This window comes from Podarcis melisellensis, assembly GCF_964234715.1.
Source record: "Podarcis melisellensis genome assembly, chromosome: 16".
In the NCBI taxonomy this organism is placed as follows: Eukaryota; Metazoa; Chordata; class Lepidosauria; order Squamata; family Lacertidae; genus Podarcis; species Podarcis melisellensis.
Window position 1 is genome coordinate 5845417 of NC_138533.1, and position 19505 is coordinate 5864921.

Genomic DNA, 19505 nt, shown 5'->3' on the forward strand with positions numbered 1-19505 from the left:
ACTGGATCCAATATCCACACAGCACCTCCTATACTGAACAAAGGTAAGCTCATTTCCAATATTTATGCATTCTTCCTATTTACTGCAGGGGAGCTGAAGGTTTGAGGGAGGCCAGTGACTCTGGTCTTGTGAAATGCATCTGAATCAAATGAACAGAGGGGCCAAGAGTCTCCCAATTTGGATTCTGTTAGCATTTCAGATTTCAGCATTTCAACCGGCATATTTTAATACATAGATCCATGCTGTTTTAAATAACAGACTCCTTGCGGGTTCTTTGGGTTTTACTTGAACTAATCATCTAATTATCTCTTCAACAAATCTGTGTGATGGATGCTACATTTTCATAAGTTGTATTTTTGAGGACTGACCAGTTCCCCTGCCTCTGGGCTGTTGAATGGAGTCCTTATTACAGTAATGACTTCCCTAGAGATATAAATTTCTTCTCGTATCAACTGAGGAGGAATATTCCTCCCATAATATATTTCAAGTATACATCTAAAATTACTGATACCTACAACATAAAAAAGTGACACAGGGAAATAACCAGGGAACATGTCACATGTATTGAGCTGTGAGAGAATCAAGATTGTTTGTAGGGCCAATTGCTTTTGTAATGGGGGGACAAATCTGAGTTTCCTTTCACATAAAGGGGAAAATGGCCCAGGATTTAGTGTGAAGTTAAAATCAATATTGAATTCTTGGTTGGATAGAATGCTCCATTTCAACACTCAACAGGCAGTCATTTCTCCCATGTTTTATATGACACCCAAATCTTTATGTAATGTAGGCGAATAATTTCAGCTCCATTATGAGCAGGAGAAAGTGTATGTGAAATATATAGTGCTTAAAGCAAAACACAAGTAAAATATGTCTTTAACACATCAGACGATGTGGCGCTTAGTTAACTGGTGATCCCTTGATTTCCTGCAGCTCAAGCTTCCTTCTCTTCCTCAAGATGTCCTGCTGTTGCCAGTGTGGCTGCTCCCCTTGCTGCTGCAAGCAGTGCTGCTCTTCCCCTTGCTGCGGCTGTGGCTGTTGCAAGCAGTGTTGCTGCTCCCCTTGTTGTTGCAAGCAGTGTTGCTGCTCTTCCCCCTGCTGTGGTTCCGGGTGCTGTGGATCTTCCTGCTGTGGCTGCAAATGCTGCTATCCTAAGCAATGCAAATGCTGAAGAACCCCAAGGAAAGCTCTCAATGTTTACAGGGAATCTACAATTGATAGTCCATTGAATAATCCCACCACCATGAGTACTGACTTCAAGGGCTGCTGCTTGATTCCTGACATTCAGACTCTCTCTGGAATGTCCTTCTTCATCCTCAAGTTGTGTCTTCCTCTCCTCTTCTTGTTCTGTACTCTTTGACTCGCCTGGATGTTCTCCTAGGAACCATCTCTAACAAGGCATTTCCCATGGTGCCATCATGGCACTCTCTATGTGTGTGACTCTTTCTTTTTTCTTTCTCTTCTACATTTCTAATTCTTCTTTTATTGTACAATCTACCTGCTTGCATGGCAACTAATAAAATGGCAAACCGTCTCCTAAAGTCTTGTTTTATCTTCGCCTTAAATTGAATTGAGCGGAGGCTCAATGTCTGTGAGCAGCCCCTGCTTGGATGTACATCATAGCCCACCACAATCGATGGCACTGAATGATCGGGGAGTGGGTTTGGGGAAAATGCACTGCTGCTTCAGTTATTGAAGGGCTACTCCAAGATGATGCAGGTAGATGATTCTGGGGTAGGTGGACCAACCATGTCATTGGACCATTCACATATATGGTATAGAAGCAATAGCAGAGCAACTGCTTTGTAAGCAGAATGCCCAAGGTTCAACCACTGACATCTCCAGTTAGAAAATATTGAGCAGCAGTGTTGCCCACTTTCAATCTCTGCTTGCATGCTTCCTGAAGACATCTGAATGGAGTCACCATAGCACATTGCTGGGTACTGGAATAGTTGGTCATTTCTCCTGGATTTGGAGGGGTCTTCTTCTGTCCTTATGACTATCAGGCATCAGATGACGCAAACCCCCATGGTAGGTCGCCAGGAACCGATAAGAAAAGGAAAGTCCTTAGCAATGCTTTTTATTCAATATTCACAGAGAGAGAGGCTTAGAAATGGAGCATCTTGGAGTAATGGTGTTGCTCCGAGTGTTCCCCACATCCTCTGTCTCTCCCACTTCCTCATGAGCCATCGCTATGGATGCTGCAAAGTGCCTTTTACCTTTGAGCTCTTTGTGATCCTACTTTCAAGGCCCGCTGTGTTCTGGGGGGTGGGTGGGTCCTGGAACGCTTTCTAAATACACTGTGTCCATCAGCTGGCGCCCTCCTGGTGCTTCCTCTTCCTTCTTCTCCTCTCTCATTATTTCCCAACTTTCCCCCTCATCTGCCTCTGAGCTGTGATCACCCTCAAACCAAGCCCTGTTGTAATTCTGATCTGTCGCCGCCTTCTCTGTAAGGGTTAGGCAGGGGAGGCCATCTCCACCATTCCTCCTCTGCTCAGTCCTTGACAATGACTGTGTTCCAGGTCATTTAAGAACATACAAACATGGGGTTGGACGTGGTGACCCTTGGCTCCCTTCCAACTCTAAGATTTTATGATTCTAAGAAGAGCTTGCTCAGTCAGATCAATGGCCGGTCTAGTCCAGCATCCTGTCCCCACAATGGCAAGACAGATGCCTATAGCAGGCATGTCCAACAGGTAGATCATAATCTACCAGTAGATCACTGGATATCTGTGGTAGATCACTGGTAGATCACTGGCTCCCCCAAAAGACTCTGAACAACTGTGGCTCCCCTAAAAAAAGCTCAACATTTTACCTCCTCCCTTAAAAAACTCAACAACTTTGACCTAAACTCCACTGCCACTTTTTAACTCTGTGTGTAGATCACAGTCTCTTGGGAGCTGGCCACCCCTGGCCTATGGCACACAATCAGAACACAAACACAAGAGCACTGTGGCTTCCAGCAACTGGTATTAAGAACCATTACTGCCTAAAACTAACCGCCATTGTGGTTAGTAGCTCTGGAAAGTTCCACCTCCATGAATTTGTCTAATCCTGCTTTAAAGCCATCTAGGTTGGTGGTCAACACGGCCTCCCGTGGGAGCACCTTTCATTGTTTTAACTATGCATTGCATGAAGACCTTCTTCTTCTCTGGGATCTTCCAGCAATCAGCTTTTAGACAATGAAAGGTAAAACACATGAAAACACACATGATCTTACACTACCCCAACTGATGGGAGGCTGGGAATTTACCTGGTAGGCTGAGGATAAGTAGATTCAAATGGCTTCTACTTCAAATCAGCCTCAATATCCTTACATCCTTCAAAAAAGGTACTCTTAAAATCCCAATATTCTACCCATTTTGCATGGAGGCATTTCATTATAAGATGGACACTGACTGGCATCAGCTCTCCGGAGATGAACTTAGACCTTTCTGCATGCAAAATAGCTGCTCTACCACAGAGCTTTGATCCTTCCTTCCTAAATGCCCTTTGGGGTTTCCTCCCAATTCTATGATTCTATTATTCTATGTATTTCTGGTGGCAGGTTCTCCAGCCCATCATCAAAACACTACAACTGCCATGGGGGACTTTGTCCAAAGCACTTCGTTATATCAATGTACAATAATTCCTCAGCAGCCCCATGATCCACCAAACTCGTAAATCTATCCAAAAAAGAATTGTGATTCACCTGGCAGGAAGACTTTTTTTTGAGAAATTGATGTTGAGTCTTAGTAATCACAGCATCCTTTTCTATGTGCTCATAGGTCGACTGTTTAATTAACTTTGCTATAATCTTTCCTGGTATTGATGTCAAGCTGACCAGTCTGTAGCTACGTGAGTCTTCTCCCCACATACAAACTGTTTGAAGATGGGAACAGCATCAGCCCTTGTCCAGTCTGCAGGGATCTCACATTTCCTCCATGGATTCTCAAAAATTCTGGACAGAGGCTCTGTGGTTATATCTGTGGTTATATTCTATTATTCTATGAATTTCTGGTGGCAGGTTCTCCATCTCCATCCCATCATCAAAACACTACAACTGCCATGGGGGACTTTATCCAAAGCCTTAGCTAAATCAAGGTACACTATTTCTGCAGCAGCCCCGTCATCCACCAAGCTAATCTATCAAAAAAAGAATTGAGATTCATCTGGTATGAACAATATTTTGAGAAATCCATGTTGAGTCTTAGTAATCGCAACATCCTTTTCTATGTGCTCATAGGCCAACTGTTTAATTATCCATGCTATAATCTTTCCTGGTATTGATGTCAAACTGACCAGTCTGTAGCTACGTGGATCTTCTCCCCACATACAAACTGTTTGAAGATGGGAACAGCATCGGCCCTTGTCCAGTCTGCAGGGACTTGATTGATTGATTTATTACGGCCATTGACCCATATCTAAAAACAATACATCAAAATTTATCCATAATCAATACAATTTAAACAGTTCCAAGTTAAAACACCCCTATAAAACCAATTTTACTTCCATTAAGTAAACTATACAGAATAAGCTCCCTCTATGTCAACCGCAATTCAAATCCCTCAGATTTGGGGGGATATGCGTCTTAGTTCTGGCACTTATTGATGGTTCTTAAGTTTGGCTAAGCTGTCAGAGTCATACAGTGATCCATTTCTCCTCTTATGAAATAAGACATTAATCAGGTATCTAGCGACTGCAAGGGATCTACTTGAGTCTTCGTCGTTTAATAAGTATATTATTTGGGCTTCCTGAGGTCTGTCAGCAATTCTCGATAAATATGGGGCCAGAAACTTGGACCGTGAAGCTGAATGTAAAGGACAACAGAAGATTATATGATATAACGATTCTATAGATCCACTTTTACAGTCAGAGAGAAGTGACTCTTGGCCTTTTGGCTAAGATCAAGTGTAGTATCAGTCTGCAGGGACCTCATGTTTCCTCCATGGATTCTCAAAAATTATGGACAGAGGCTCTGTGGTTATATCTGTAAGCTCCTTTAGTACGCTTGGGTGCACCTCATCAGGCCTTGCCAATTTGAATCCATTTAAAGTAGCTAGGTGTTCCTTTGCCACCTATTTTCCTATCTGAGGCTGCAGTTCCTTCCTTGCACCTTTTATCCTGTTGTCACCAGGTTAGGTTCTGCTTTAATAATAAGTGAAGAGAGGGACAATGTAGGGGTTCAGCAGTTTCACCTCTTTTGCAAGACCGAGGTCATTCGAAGCTTTTGCTTGCCTGACCTTCATCCTGCAAAGACTCTCCTCCTGGAAGAGAGGGGAGTGGTTGTGGGCGGGAACCCGAGCTCCACCTTTAGCAGGGGGCGTTAGCCCCCTGCCTTCCACTCACCTGGCTGGCGCCCACGCCCATCGGCAGGCACCCAACCAGGTGTCTCTGAGGGGGCGTGTATGGCAGCCTATATGCTGCAGCGCCAGCCCCTCCTCGGCCTCACTCTTCATCATCCCGTCGCGAGTCACCCACCCTCCACTCCCTTTTAGCTCAGGGTCTTACTTTTCCTTGGTCTTGCTATGGACCTTAGGTTGGTCGCCCAGGTTGTCCAGGGGGCCTGGTAGGAATTTTTCCATTTGGCATTAGGCTTTTTGGTTTTTTCGCCTACCTCGTAGCAATCGTCACAACTTTTGTGGTATTGGTGGGTAGGTTAGGAATTGGAATAATGTGTTGTGGTGTTGAAGAGCTAGGTGTGGCCATCGCCTATGCCTTCAATTTTTGGGTATTCCGTTAAAGGAATCTGGCGGTCGTGTATTCAGTCCGATGCCTGCTTGGCGGGAGGCCATGGCACGACTCTCGGTGACATCAGGGGACAGCCTATAGTTGGATTAGCATCAACAGGCTCAACCTACTGGTGAATAAACCCCCCTTGTTTCTGACTCACCCCTTTTTGAGGGGGTGGAGTCAGTCAGCTGACGTAATCCAATGCCTAAGCCAATACCTTTTTCACTTGCTGTAATCAATAAAGTTGTGGCCTTTTCTTGCCCATTAACCTAATATTACGTGTCCTTGTGTATTCATTCCACTTTGGGGGAATCGGGTCCTCGAACCACAACTGTTGGAAGGAAGGTGTATACCCTTCCTTCATGATTTCTCATTTCCTCCATTTAGCAGATATGCCCTTCTGAAATTTCATCTATAAGCCACTGATTTCTTTAGAGGACTCCAACTTTTCTTTCTTGTTGGAATAGTCTGCAATTGTATGGAACTTGTTGGTATTCTCTGTCTTTGTGCCTTCAATATTTTGCCTTTAAGAAACTCCCATCCCTCTTGGACTCCCTTCTCTTTGAGTTTTTCTGACCATGGGATCTCACCCATTTTCAAATACATCCAGATTTCCCATGCCTCTGTATCATGAAACCCAAGAAGATATGATCAGTTCCTTCCCAGGTCCCCAGTACTTCTAATTCAATGATGAATTCCTGCCAGTTGGTAAGGACCAGGTCCAATATAGATAATCTATATGCTGCTTCCTTCACCTTCTGGGCAATGAAATGATTAGTGAAGGAAAGTGAGGAATTTGTTGGGAATTATATTCTTGGGAGTGTGACAGATTCAACAGTTATCCAGAAGTCTCCTCTCACCCCAATTTAAGGGAAAGATACACCAAACTATAAGAGATGCTTTATCATTTTATTTGTTGCCATGAGAGCAGGTAGATTCTACAATAGCAGAATGTTCAGAAATGTAGCAGAGATAGAAAAGAGCGAGAAAAGAGAGTCACACACATTTCAAATGTCTTCCTTGTTAGAGAATGGCTGAGTGAATCAGGAAGATGAGTGCAAGCAGTCAACCAGCAGCCTTGACACCAGAGCTCCTGATGGTGGGATTGTTCATTGGACTGTATGCTGTAGACTCCCTGTTTGCATTCAGAGCTCCCCTTGGGGTTCTTCAGCATTTGCAGCCACAGCAGGAAGACCCACAGCACCCGGAACCACAGGAGGGGGAACAGCAGCAGCAGGGGGAGCAGCAACAGCTGGGGGAACAGCAGCAGCAAGGGGAGCAGCAACACTGTTTGCAACAACAGGGGGAGCAGCAACACTGCTTGCAGCAACAGGGGGAACAGCAGCACTGCTTGCAGCAACAAGGAGAGCAGCAACACTTGCAACAGCAGGACATCTTGAGGAAGAGAAGGTTGAGCTGCAGGAAATCAAGGGATCACCAGTTAACTAAGCACCACATTGTTTGATGTGTTGAAGACACATTTTACTGGTGCTTTGCGTTAAGAGCTGCCTATTTCACATCCTTTCCTCCTTCTTGTGACACAGCTGAAATAATTTCCCTATATTCAACTAAGATTTGCTTGCTGTATAAAGCATGGGAGAAACATCTGCCTGATGAATGCTGACATGGACCAATTTGTCCAACCAAGAATTCAATAGTGATTCTGCCTTCCTTGTAAATCCAGGACCAGTTATAGAAAACACTTTAGCATTATGAAATAAAATATGCCAGTTGAGATGCTGAAATCTGGAACACTAAAAAAATCCAGTTTTGAGACTGATAGCTTCTGTGCGCGTTCCGTTCAGAATGATTTTGCAAGAGCAGAGCCACTGGAGAACCTGCTCAGAATTTTCGTTTCCCTGCAATGAAGACAACAAGAAGAATGAATAAATATTTGGAAACAAGCTTACCTTTGTTGACTATAGGAATTGGTGTGTGGATATTGGATCCAGAGAGTGAATGAAGAACTCCAGGATTGTGGTCCTTACATATGGCTCTGTGAACCCTTCGACAATCCATGAGGCACTAATCATGAATGAGAAGTTCTACATTAAACCTTGACGTTGGCCTCCACCACACATTATTAGCTGGTGCGTGATCTGTGACTGTATTCACAACCCCTATTATTTATCTATATAAATACAGAAAAAATTAAAACTGCATTCTGCAAGCACTGTAATTCTCAGGCCAGATGAAGGGGCAGTTATGGGATTTGTTTTAAAACAATTATGCTATGATGAACGGAAATAATGAGAGCTTCTCATTGAGATCCTGCACTGTTGTTGTGTTTTTAGCCAGGAAAAATTCTCCAGATCTTCTGACTGTACTTCCTGCCTCAAGCTCAAAGCACCTGACGATTGTATTCCCACGTCTTGGAATTTGATCCTCATAACACATATTTATCAGCAATTAACAGAAGTCAATAGCATGTGCCATCTTTTATTTTTTATTTTTTTTAAAAGGAGCTGAGCAGGACAGTGAATGATAGAAGTTGCACATGTTTTTATTTAATATGTAGCTTTAACAAATGTTCATTACAGTAAAAAATAATTGCTAGACGAACACTTGGGCTCCACAGCCTAATTTTCACCTGACATCTGAACCATGCAAAAGCAATTGGCTTGCATCCAGCTGAGTTCTACTTAGAGTAGGCAAACCTAAGTTAGCCATTTCTATGGACTTTAATGGGCCTGCTCTGAGGGTGACTAGCAGTGGTTTCAATCCAGTGTCCTTAAAATATCTATCATCCTAAATCATTGTCTTATTAACATCACTTTATACATGCTGCAGGTTGTACTAAGGAAGAATGGCCTACATGTTGTGTCCACAGCTAAACAACCTGAAAACTAAAATCCTTAGGCATAAGATCTTTCAGAGAAGCCCATATGATGCCTGTTCATCCAAACATATTTGATTTCAAGTAATACCATAAGTGCCCCCTTTGGACAGAAGGGAGAATTAGAGTGTTACTACTGCAGAATAGCCTTAATCACCTGACTTCAGGAAGGAAGAATGTGGACACAGTCAAGGATCACGCAGCAGATGATTGTGTGGTAGAGGCCCATATTAAGGTTTAATGAAGACCTTGTCATCATTGTGTGGTTCATAATTGCTTGCGGAAGGCTTCACAGAGGTGTATATAAAGGCCCCCCATTCAGGAGTTCTTCACTCACTCACTGGATCCAACATCCACACCGATTCTGACAACTGAAAAAAGGTAAGTTCACTCCAATTATCTCTTCATTTTTTCAGTTCCAGGAAAGGTACGGTCTTGAGGATGTAGTCTAGCAGCTCTGGTTTTTCAATGCAACTTGCTCACTATTTATCTTACTCTTGGTGACAAATCTTGGCCTCCTGCCACATGGGGAGTTGTGCATGGACAAAAGCTTGATTTCTTAGATTCTAATTCAAATTCAGAATTTACTTCTCTCTTGGAAATGAGGGATTCAAGATCTCAAAACGGTCTCCTGGATACAAAACATGTCTTAACTCATTCACAGAGAAGCTAGGATCTTGCCTTCAAGCCTCAATTCTCTCAGAATTTTAGGACTAAAAATTTGCCTACTATCATCTTGCACCGGATCTAAAATGGAGGGCGGGACAGGGGTTTTCCTGACCAATCACACATTTCATATTGATCTACAACTCTAATGGTTGAATATAATTCATCTGTCAAACATGTTTGTTCACGAGGAAACCAGCATGGCCTGTGGCTCCCGATGGAGAAGGAGGTGGTTCCTGAAGAATCTGTTGTGCAATTCCTGAAATGGCACAGCACACCTGACACCTGAGCAAGAATCAAGGATAAATGCGCTAGATAAGCAGAAGGGTAGAGATGCATAGCCAAGACAACAGTGCATCCCATTTTGCTAACCAAAATGTCCTTTTAGGATCACTCAGAGGGAAACATGATGTGAAAATAATGTCTTTTCTGGTCACCTGAATGCAGAGCCTCTGTCTACAGTGTTTTAATATGCCTGAGGATGTTGTTTGCTTAATGGGAAATCCCTTGAATCCTTTCAGCTCCGCCTTCCCTCTCCACCGCTAAGATGTCCTGCTGCTCCAATTGTTGCTGCTCTCCCTGCTGCTGCAAGTGCTGCTGCTGCCCCTGCTGCTGCTCCTGCTGTCCTAGCTGTTGCTGTGTTCCTTGCTGCTGCTGCTCTTCCCCCTGCTGCTGCAACTCTTGCGGCTGTGGTTCCTGTGGTTGTGGCTGTTGTGGCTGTGGTTCCTGTTGCTGCTATCCTAAGCAAGGCTGCTGCTGAAGAAGTTCAGTGAAGGGTTGAGAGCTGCTGCCTCCTCCATGCTGGTGGACTCCTTGGATTCATCTCTTCCTGTGCCTTAAGTTTATTCCTGCCTCCTTCTACAACCCTGGATGCTTCTCATCTCCTTCTTACTTTGCTTTGTTTTCCTTCAAGGAGGCATGCCAGTTGTCTTCTCTTTATCACCTTAGTTGTCTAGGGAGTCACTCCTTGAATAACTCGTCTGTGAAAAGAAAACCTTTCCCGGTGGCAATTAATAAAAAATCTAAAGCATGGTACATAGCCTTGTTGTGTTCCTTTGCCTTGAGATGCATAAAACGGCATAGATCCCCAAACAGGTGATCTGCTTTGCATTCAGGATCACTGACTGAGCTCCTCGGGAGCATATCTCCATCTCACATACAATATTGGAAAGGGGGCCATATCTCATTGGGAGAGCACATGCACGGCACCCTGTCAGGGCTGTTTCAGCTGCGGTTCAGCACTGAGACTCAGAGAGGATCAGTAAAGTTAATTCTCAATTCGAGATATAAAACACAAACAAGAGATCTCCACTGGCAGGACTAGCCTGATGAAAGTTGCCAGAACTGAGGATCTGAGCCTCCCAAGTCTCTTCCCCAGCTAGCTGCCTTCCTAACCATCACAAATGCATTTGAGGAGAGGTTCTCTGCACCTTTCGGTATGCTGCATGTAACACCCTCCTCATTCATGTAGACAGGGGAGGAGGAGAGGGGAAAATAGTGGAACTGGCAGGTTGCTATGGATCTGTCAGAGCCTCAGCCCCTCCTCTTTCTCAGCTGCCTTACTCTAACGTAAAACTGTGGCTTGCTCAGCCTCCAGCCTGTCTGTCCCCCTTCTTTCTCTGAACTGTCCTGTATCCCACCATCATTGTCCTGGCTCAGAGGCTTCCACCTCTGATGTTCCCCTGGTGGTGGTGTGGTGGTGGGTGTTTCCCACTGGCTGTAGCCTTGCACCATTCCTCCTCATCTAGCCAGGCCCTGATACACATGTAACATCCGAGGATTACAAGCTGTTATCTCTTCTTGAGCAAATGGATGTAAGGAGGATGGGGAGAAGCGATTCCCTTTGTGGTGGTGTTTGCATGAGGCTCTCTCGTGCAAACCTCATTGATTGGATGCCTATGAAAGGGAAGAGATTATACTCTGAAGTGCATCATTTTGAGTGCTACAGAACCGCCTCTCCTGGTACGCCCCACAGAGGACCTTAAGGTCCATGAATAATCATAGTTTAGAGGTCCCGGGCCCTAAGGAAGTCAGATTATTCTCCACCAGGGCCAGGGCCTTCTCAGTGATGGCTCCGACCTGGTGGAACGCTATGTCCCATGAGACTAGGGCTCTGCAGGATTTAACCTCCTTCCGCAGGGCCTGTATGACAGAGCTACAGTGTCCAGCTGGCTTTCAATTTGAACTTAGCCTGACCTTTTATTCCCCTTCCTTCCCTCCCCTCCCCTTTTTCCACTCTGGGATCCCACAGCTAATTCTCCCCTGGTCCCCCCACTGGCCCAAATCGGACTAATTTAGCCAGCCAGCCCTGGTGATCATCTAATGTTTATTGGATGGATTTCCCCCCTAAATTGATTTTTGAATTCTGAATTTATTGTTATTCCCGTTTTATATTGTATTTTATGCTGCTTTTTGTTGCATCAATTAAGTGTTTTAAATTTGTTGTTAGCCGCCCTGAGCCCTGTTTTATGAACCGGGAAGGGCGGGGTATAAATAAAAATCTATTATCATTATTATTTATTACTTGTGGATCCAAGGCTAATGTATTTTGATAACATTGAAGATAGCAACTGATCTGACCACCCCTCCTCCTCCAAGATCTCCTCTCTTAGCTCATGGATTTCTTCACCCATATATATGAATTCTGCATCCCACTAGGAAGTGAACTATACTCTAAGTTCATCAACACTGCGGTCCTAAATGAATCCATACTTCAGTGGGATATCCTAGCTTTCTTTGCAGCAATCACGAGACCCTTGGCAAAAGACGAGCTTTTGATAGACCTCCTTGGGACCTTAACTCACTCTGTCCATCACAGCTGTGAGTCTAGGATTGTCCTTTGATTCACTAATATATCAATTTTTTGCATAAGTGCTGTCATAACCTTGTTGTCTAGTATGAGAAACAAGATTCAATATGACATTCTCTGAGTGAGTGAAGAACTACCAGGTGGGGGACCTTCTTATGCAGCTCTGCGACTGCTCCCCCTAGTAGTGAGCCATTACTCAATAATGCTCATGTCTCCATTAAAAAACGGCATTGGCTTCCACTACAACACCATCTGGTGTATGAGCCTTGACTGTGCACACACCCTTCATTAGAGCTGCTTCTTTGTAGCTCACCTTGTAATTCTCACCCCCTAGCCACTGATTTCTTTAGATCCCTCCAACTTTTCTTTCTTGTTGGTATTGTTTGCATTTGTGCCTTCCATATTTCAGCTTTAGGCAACTCCCATCCCTCCTGGACTATCTTCTCTTTGAGTTTTTTCTGACCATGGGATCTCACTCAGCAGTTACTTAAGCTTTTTGAAATCAGCACTCTTAAATCCAGAGTAGATATCCAAATAGATCCAGATTTCACTTGTCTCTGTATCATGAAACCCAAGAGGACATGACCACTTCCTCCGAAGGTCCCCAGTACTTCTAATTCAGTGATGAATTCCTGCCAATTGGTAAGGACCAGGTCCAACATAGATGATCCCCTTATTACTTCTTTCTCCTTCTGGGCAATGAAATGATCAGCGAAGCAACAGAGAAATTTGTTGCAAATTATATTCTTGGGAGTGTGTGAGTTTCAACAGGTATCCAAAAGCCTCCTCTCATCCTAATTTAGGTAAAAGATTCACCGAACTATAAGAGATGCTTTTCCATTTTATTTGTTGCCGTGAAAGCAGGTAGATTCTACAGCAGCAGAAGGTTTACAAATGTAGCAGAGATAGAAAAGAGATAGAAAAGAGAAAGAGTTGCTGCCTTCCTTGTTAGAGATGGCTCCTGGGCTAATGACCGAGTGAATCAGGAAGATGAGTGCAAGGAGTCAACCAGCAGCCTTGAAGCCAGAGCTCCTGGTGGTGGAATTATTCCTTGTGCTGTATGCTGGAGACTCCCTGTTTGCATTCAGAGCTTCCCTTGGGGTTCTTCAGCATTTGCAGCCACAGCAGGAAGACCCACAGCACCCGGAACCACAGGAGGGGGAACAGCAGCAGCAGGGGGAGCAGCAACAGCTGGGGGAACAGCAGCAGCAAGGGGAGCAGCAACACTGTTTGCAACAACAGGGGGAGCAGCAACACTGCTTGCAGCAACAGGGGGAGCAGCAACACTGCTTGCAGCAACAGGGGGAGCAGCAACACTGCTTGCAGCAACAGGGGGAACAGCAGCACTGCTTGCAGCAGCAAGGAGAGCAGCCACACTTGCAACAGCAGGACATCTTGAGGAAGAGAAGGTTGAGCTGCAGGAAATCAAGGGATCACCAGTTAACTAAGCGCCATATTGTTTGATGTGTTGAAGACACATTTTACCGGTGCTTTGCGTTAAGAGCTGCCTATTTCACATCCTTTCCTCCTTCTTGTGACACAGCTGAAATAATTTCCCTATATTCAACTAAGATTTGCTTGCTGTATAAAGCATGGGAGAAACATCTGCCTGATGAATGCTGACATGGACCAATTTGTCCAACCAAGAATTCAATAGTGATTCTGCCTTCCTTGTAAATCCAGGACCAGTTATAGAAAACACTTTAGCATTATGAAAAAAAATATGCCAGTTGAGATGCTGAAATCTGGAACACTAAAAAAATCCAGTTTTGAGACTGATAGCTCCTGTGCGCGTTCCGTTCAGAATGATTTTGCAAGAGCAGAGCCACTGGAGTACCTGCTCAGAATTCTCATTTCCCTGCAATGAAGAAAACAAGAAGAATGATTAAATATTTGGAAACAAGCTTACCTTTGTTGACTATAGGAATTGGTGTGTGGATATTGGATCCAGAGAGTGAATGAAGAACTCCAGGATTGTGGTCCTTATATATGGCTCTGTGAACCCTTCGACAATCCATGAGGCACTAATCATGAATGAGAACCTCTACATTAAACCTTGACGTTGGCCTCCACCACACATTATTAGCTGGTGCGTGATCTGTGACTGTATTCACAACCCCTATTATTTATCTATATAAATACAGAAAAAATTAAAACTGCATTCTGCAAGCACTGTAATTCTCAGGCCAGATGAAGGGGCAGTTATGGGATTTGTTTTAAAACAATTATGCTATGATGAACGGAAATAATGAGAGCTTCTCATTGAGATCCTGCACTGTTGTTGTGTTTTTAGCCAGGAAAAATTCTCCAGATCTTCTGACTGTACTTCCTGCCTCAAGCTCAAAGCACCTGACAATTGTATTCCCACGTCTTGGAATTTGATCCTCATAACACATATTTATCAGCAATGAACAGAAGTCAATAGCATGTGCCATCTTTTATTTTTTATTTTTTTTTAAAGGAGCTGAGCAGGACAGTGAATGATAGAAGTTGCACATGTTTTTATTTAATATGTAGCTTTAACAAATGTTCATTACAGTAAAAAATAATTGCTAGACGAACACTTGGGCTCCACAGCCTAATTTTCACCTGACATCTGAACCATGCAAAAGCAATTGGCTTGCATCCAGCTGAGTTCTACTTAGAGTAGGCAAACCTAAGTTAGCCATTTCTATGGACTTTAATGGGCCTGCTCTGAGGGTGACTAGCAGTGGTTTCAATCCAGTGTCCTTAAAATATCTATCATCCTAAATCATTGTCTTATTAACATCACTTTATACATGCTGCAGGTTGTACTAAGGAAGAATGGCCTACATGTTGTGTCCACAGCTAAACAACCTGAAAACTAAAATCCTTAGGCACCAGATCTTTCAGAGAAGCCCATATGATGCCTGTTCATCCAAACATATTTGATTTCAAGTAATACCATAAGTGCCCCCTTTGGACAGAAGGGAGAATTAGAGTGTTACTACTGCAGAATAGCCTTAATCACCTGACTTCAGGAAGGAAGAATGTGGACACAGTCAAGGATCACGCAGCAGATGATTGTGTGGTAGAGGCCCATATTAAGGTTTAATGAAGACCTTGTCATCATTGCGTGGTTCATAATTGCTTGCGGAAGGCTTCACAGAGGTGTATATAAAGGCCCCCCATTCAGGAGTTCTTCACTCACTCACTGGATCCAACATCCACACCGATTCTGACAACTGAAAAAAGGTAAGTTCACTCCAATTATCTCTTCATTTTTTCAGTTCCAGGAAAGGTATGGTCTTGAGGATGTAGTCTAGCAGCTCTGGTTTTTCAATTCAACTTGCTCACTATTTATCTTACTCTTGGTGACAAATCTTGGCCTCCTGCCACATGGGGAGGTGTGCATGGACAAAAGCATGATTTCTTAGATTCTAATTCAAATTCAGAATTTACTTCTCTCTTGGAAATGAGGGATTCAAGATCTCAAAACGCTCTCCTGGATACAAAACATGTCTTTACTCATTCACAGAGAAGCTAGGATCTTGCCTTCAACCCTCAATTCTCTCAGCATTTTAGGATTAGAAATTTGCCTACTATCATCTTGCACAGGATCTAAAATGGGGGGCGGGACAGGGTTTTTTTCTGACCAATCACACATTTCATATTGATCTACAACTCTAATGGTTGAATATAATTCATCTGTCAAACATGTGTGTTCATGAGGAAAGCAACACGGCCTGCGGCTCCCGATGGAGAAGGAGGTGGTTCCTGAACAATCTGTTGTGCAATTCCTGAAATGGCACAGCACACCTGAACGGAGCAAGAATCAAGGATAAATGTGCTAGATAAGCAGAAGGGTAGAGATGCATAGGCAAGACAATACTGCATTCCATTTTGCTAACCAAAATTTACTTTTAGGATCACTCAGACGGAAACATGATGTGAAAATTATGTCTTTTCTGGTCTCCTGAATGCAGAGCATCTGTCTACAGTGTTTTAATATGCCTGAGGATGTTGTTTGCTTAATGGGAAATCCCTTGAATCCTTTCAGCTCCGCCTTCCCTCTCCACCGCTAAGATGTCCTGCTGCTCCAATTGTTGCTGCTCTCCCTGCTGCTGCAAGTGCTGCTGCTGCCCCTGCTGCTGCTGCTGCTGTCCTTGCTGTTGCTGCACTCCTTGCTGCTGCTGCTCTTCCCCCTGCTGCTGCAACTCTTGCGGCTGTGGTTCCTGTGGTTGTGGCTGTTGTGGCTGTGGTTCCTGTTGCTGCTATCCTAAGCAAGGCTGCTGCTGAAGTTCAGTGAAGGGTTGAGAGCTGCTGCCTCCACCGTGCTGGTGGACTCCTTGGATTCATCTGTTCCTTTTGTCTTAAGTTTATTCCTGCCTCCTTCTACAACCCTGGATTCTTCTCCTCTCCTTCTTACTTTGCTTTGTTTTCCTTCAAGGAGGCATGCCCATTGTCTTCTCTTTATCACCTTGGTTTTCCAGGGAGTCACTCTCCTTTCATCTCTTTGAATAACTCGTCTGTGAAAAGAAAATCTTTCCCGGTGGCAATTAATAAAAATTAAAAAGCATGGTACATAGCTATGTTGTTTTCATTTGCCCTGAGATGCAGAATGTGGCAAAGATCCCCAAACAGGTGATCTGCTTTGCATTCTGTAAGTATCTCCAGCTGAGGAGATCCCAGCCTAGACAGGATCACTGGCTGAGTTCCTGGGGAGCATATCTCCACCTCAGGTACAATATTGGAAAGGGGACCGTATCTCATTGGGAGAGCACATGCATGGCACCCTGTCAGGGCTGGTTCAGCTGCAGTTCAGCACCACTAAAGTGGCATATTCATGACTAAGTAGCAATGGAGATGTCTTTCAAGCACAGCACATCCAATTATCTCCTTTGGCTATATCCACACCTTTCATTAAAATGACAAGTGAGTTGGAAAGAAGACAAAGTCCTCACCAGAGAAGAATAGCAACCAAGCTGATGGAATGCAGTAAGATGGCAAAGCTGACTGGAAAACCCAGAAACCAAGAGGATAAAAGCTTTATAAAAGAATGGGGGAAATGTCTAAGTTATTTAGGAGACCAATGTAAACAGATGGAAACAAGAGCAGGATTCTGTCTCACTGGTAGTGTAAAAGAATATTAAGGACAATATGGTTTGATATAAAAATTGGAGTATGGATGCAGTTGTAGGCGCTCAAAACAAGACTCCATGGAGGGATGTCTTGAAATTTAGAGAATCTCCTTATACAGAGATGTTCTTATTAAAGTAAAGGTAAAGGAACCCCTGACCATTAGGTCCAGTCGTGACCAGCTCTGGGGTTGCAGCGCTCATCTCACTTTATTGGCCGAGGGAGCCGGCGTACAGCTTCCGGGTCATGTGGCCAGCATGCCTAAGCTGCTTCTGGAGAACCAGAGCAGCACACGGAAACACCGTTTACCTTCCCACTGGAGTGGTACCTATTTATCTACTTGCACTTTGACGTGCTTTTGAACTGCTAGGTTGGCAGGAGCAGGGACCGAGCAACAGGAGCTCACCCTGTCGTGGGGATTCGAACCGCCGACCTTCTGATCGGCAAGTCCTAGGCTCTGTGGTTTAACCCACAGCGCCACCTGTGTCCTGCATGTTCTTATTAGTTTGTGTTTATTTGTACTTTGGTGTGATGGCCTGGGAATCCACTTCAGAGGCTGAACCGGAGGAATCCCAGCCTGCACAGGAGTCCCCACCTCCAGGGCCGGCTGAACTGGGGCAGGGCCTTGATTCTGAAGTGCCTGCACCTGTGCTGGATCCTCAGGAGCAGGCACCAGGTGAATCCACTCTTGCTCCAGAGGTGGTTGAGTCTCCCCCTGGGCCCAGTATCCCTTCAGCCTCTCCTGAACTGCAGGGCAGAGAGGCGAAGGGAACTGGTTTCTCCCAGGAGGAGTGCTCGCCTTAAGGCCAGGAGAGGTGGGTCCCCTGGGGGCCGGGACCGCCCCTGGCCTCAGAGAAGATAAAGGCCAGTCAGCCCGGTCCCGGGTTGCGGGAGCAACGTCGTTGTTGAGTACCTGTTCCTGCCCGGACCCGGACCTGACCCTCCAGTGTTCCTGTCCCTGCCCGGCTTCCTGCTTCGGACCTCACCCCGCTCCTTGTGAACTGTTTCCAGGCTAGTGACCCAGGACCGGACTTTGACTACGCCAACGATAACCTTCCCCCCGGGACCAGCACATTTGGTTTTATAAACCAATAAAAATGATTTATATATAAAAAAGTATAACAGCAATTAATGCAAGAGGAATGTGTATTAAAAAAATCTGACTCAGCCTCACCCTACTAAAAGATGAGCAGAATATTAAGGTCCGATAGTGTAGGTGAATGAAAAAAATATTTGCCTAAAAGCAAATAGTGATGGTGACAGGGATGCCTCCTTGGGGAGAGCATTTCACATAGGGAGAGCCGCCACTGGGAAGGCCTATTCTTATGTCTCCACCCTCCACAGCTAGCTCAGGGTGGGGGTACATGGAGAAGGCCGTCAGGTGATGGACGCAGGGTCTGGTTTCAGTCATGCGGGCAGAGGCACTCCTTGAGATACTTGAGTCCTTTATTGCATGGTTGCCAGGAGCACATTTCTGGAGCAGGGCAGCTATAAATCACACAGCGTAAGTAAAGTTAACTCTTTATTGGACGAAACAAGGAAGTTGTGGTTGGTTCACAGCAGATCTCGTGATTCCTTGTAGATCTGCCACCTCTCCATTTGGCAGGTATGCTTTCTGGAATGAGCCAGCTCAAAGTGAGGGTGTTGTGAGCAGGGCTATCTAACCCCCCCCCCAACCATTCCTCCAAGACAGCGGCAGGACTTGGCCAGGAAGGGGGAGAGATCTCTAGTTGTTGCAAATCACAAGCCGAACAGTAAACCTGCCACCACCTCCTTTCCTGGACCACCCTTGAATGGGGTTCAAGGAGTCACTTTACCGTGACGCAGACAGAAATTCAACAGGTAGAAGTCCAAACGGTAAGGCACCAGTTTAGCTTGCCCTAGCAAGGCACAGAGTACAAAAGACAAAAAACCCTTTCCCAAGTTTATTGAAAAAGCCACTCAAAAAGTTGCACATTTCTTAGGTTACAATTTTTTTAAAAAAACATTGTAAAATATAACTAGCTAAAACCATACTCACACAGCAACAATAGTTCAAAGCAGAGGGAGTAGTCAAGTGTCCTTTCACTGGTCAAACACTCCCAGGCAAAGTACCAGGGCAAGATATTCTGCCCTTTGCATCTGAATTCCCAAATCCTTTATCCTTGAAAACCCATGTGGAGGATAGGTTAGGGACCAATCATTTCTTTAGGTTAATTACCAATGGCTGTATGATGAGACTATATCTCCTGATTGCCAGGAGACCAGCACAGCTGAACTTTGTTTAGACTCAGAGACATTAAGATCAAAAGGCTCTTCCTCCATTCCCAGGCCTCTCTTACACATAGGTAAAGGTAAAGGGACCCCTGACCATTAGGTCCAGTCGTGACTGACTCTGTGGTTGCG

At 44.6% G+C, this 19505-nt stretch overlaps 2 long non-coding RNA genes across 2 annotated transcripts in view; both read left to right on the forward strand.

The window, feature by feature from the left end:
• The window catches only part of LOC309358747, a 50008-nt gene continuing 30503 nt past the window's right edge, over window positions 1-19505 (forward strand). Inside the window, exons 1-2 of the long non-coding RNA XR_014163551.1 lie at window positions 1-43; window positions 931-1074. This is a non-coding gene — a long non-coding RNA (uncharacterized lncRNA). The remainder of the gene's footprint in view (window positions 44-930; window positions 1075-19505) is intronic.
• Window positions 15194-16565, forward strand: LOC309359193. Its single transcript, XR_014163774.1, has 2 exons — window positions 15194-15236; window positions 16042-16565. It is a non-coding gene; the product is annotated as an uncharacterized lncRNA (long non-coding RNA).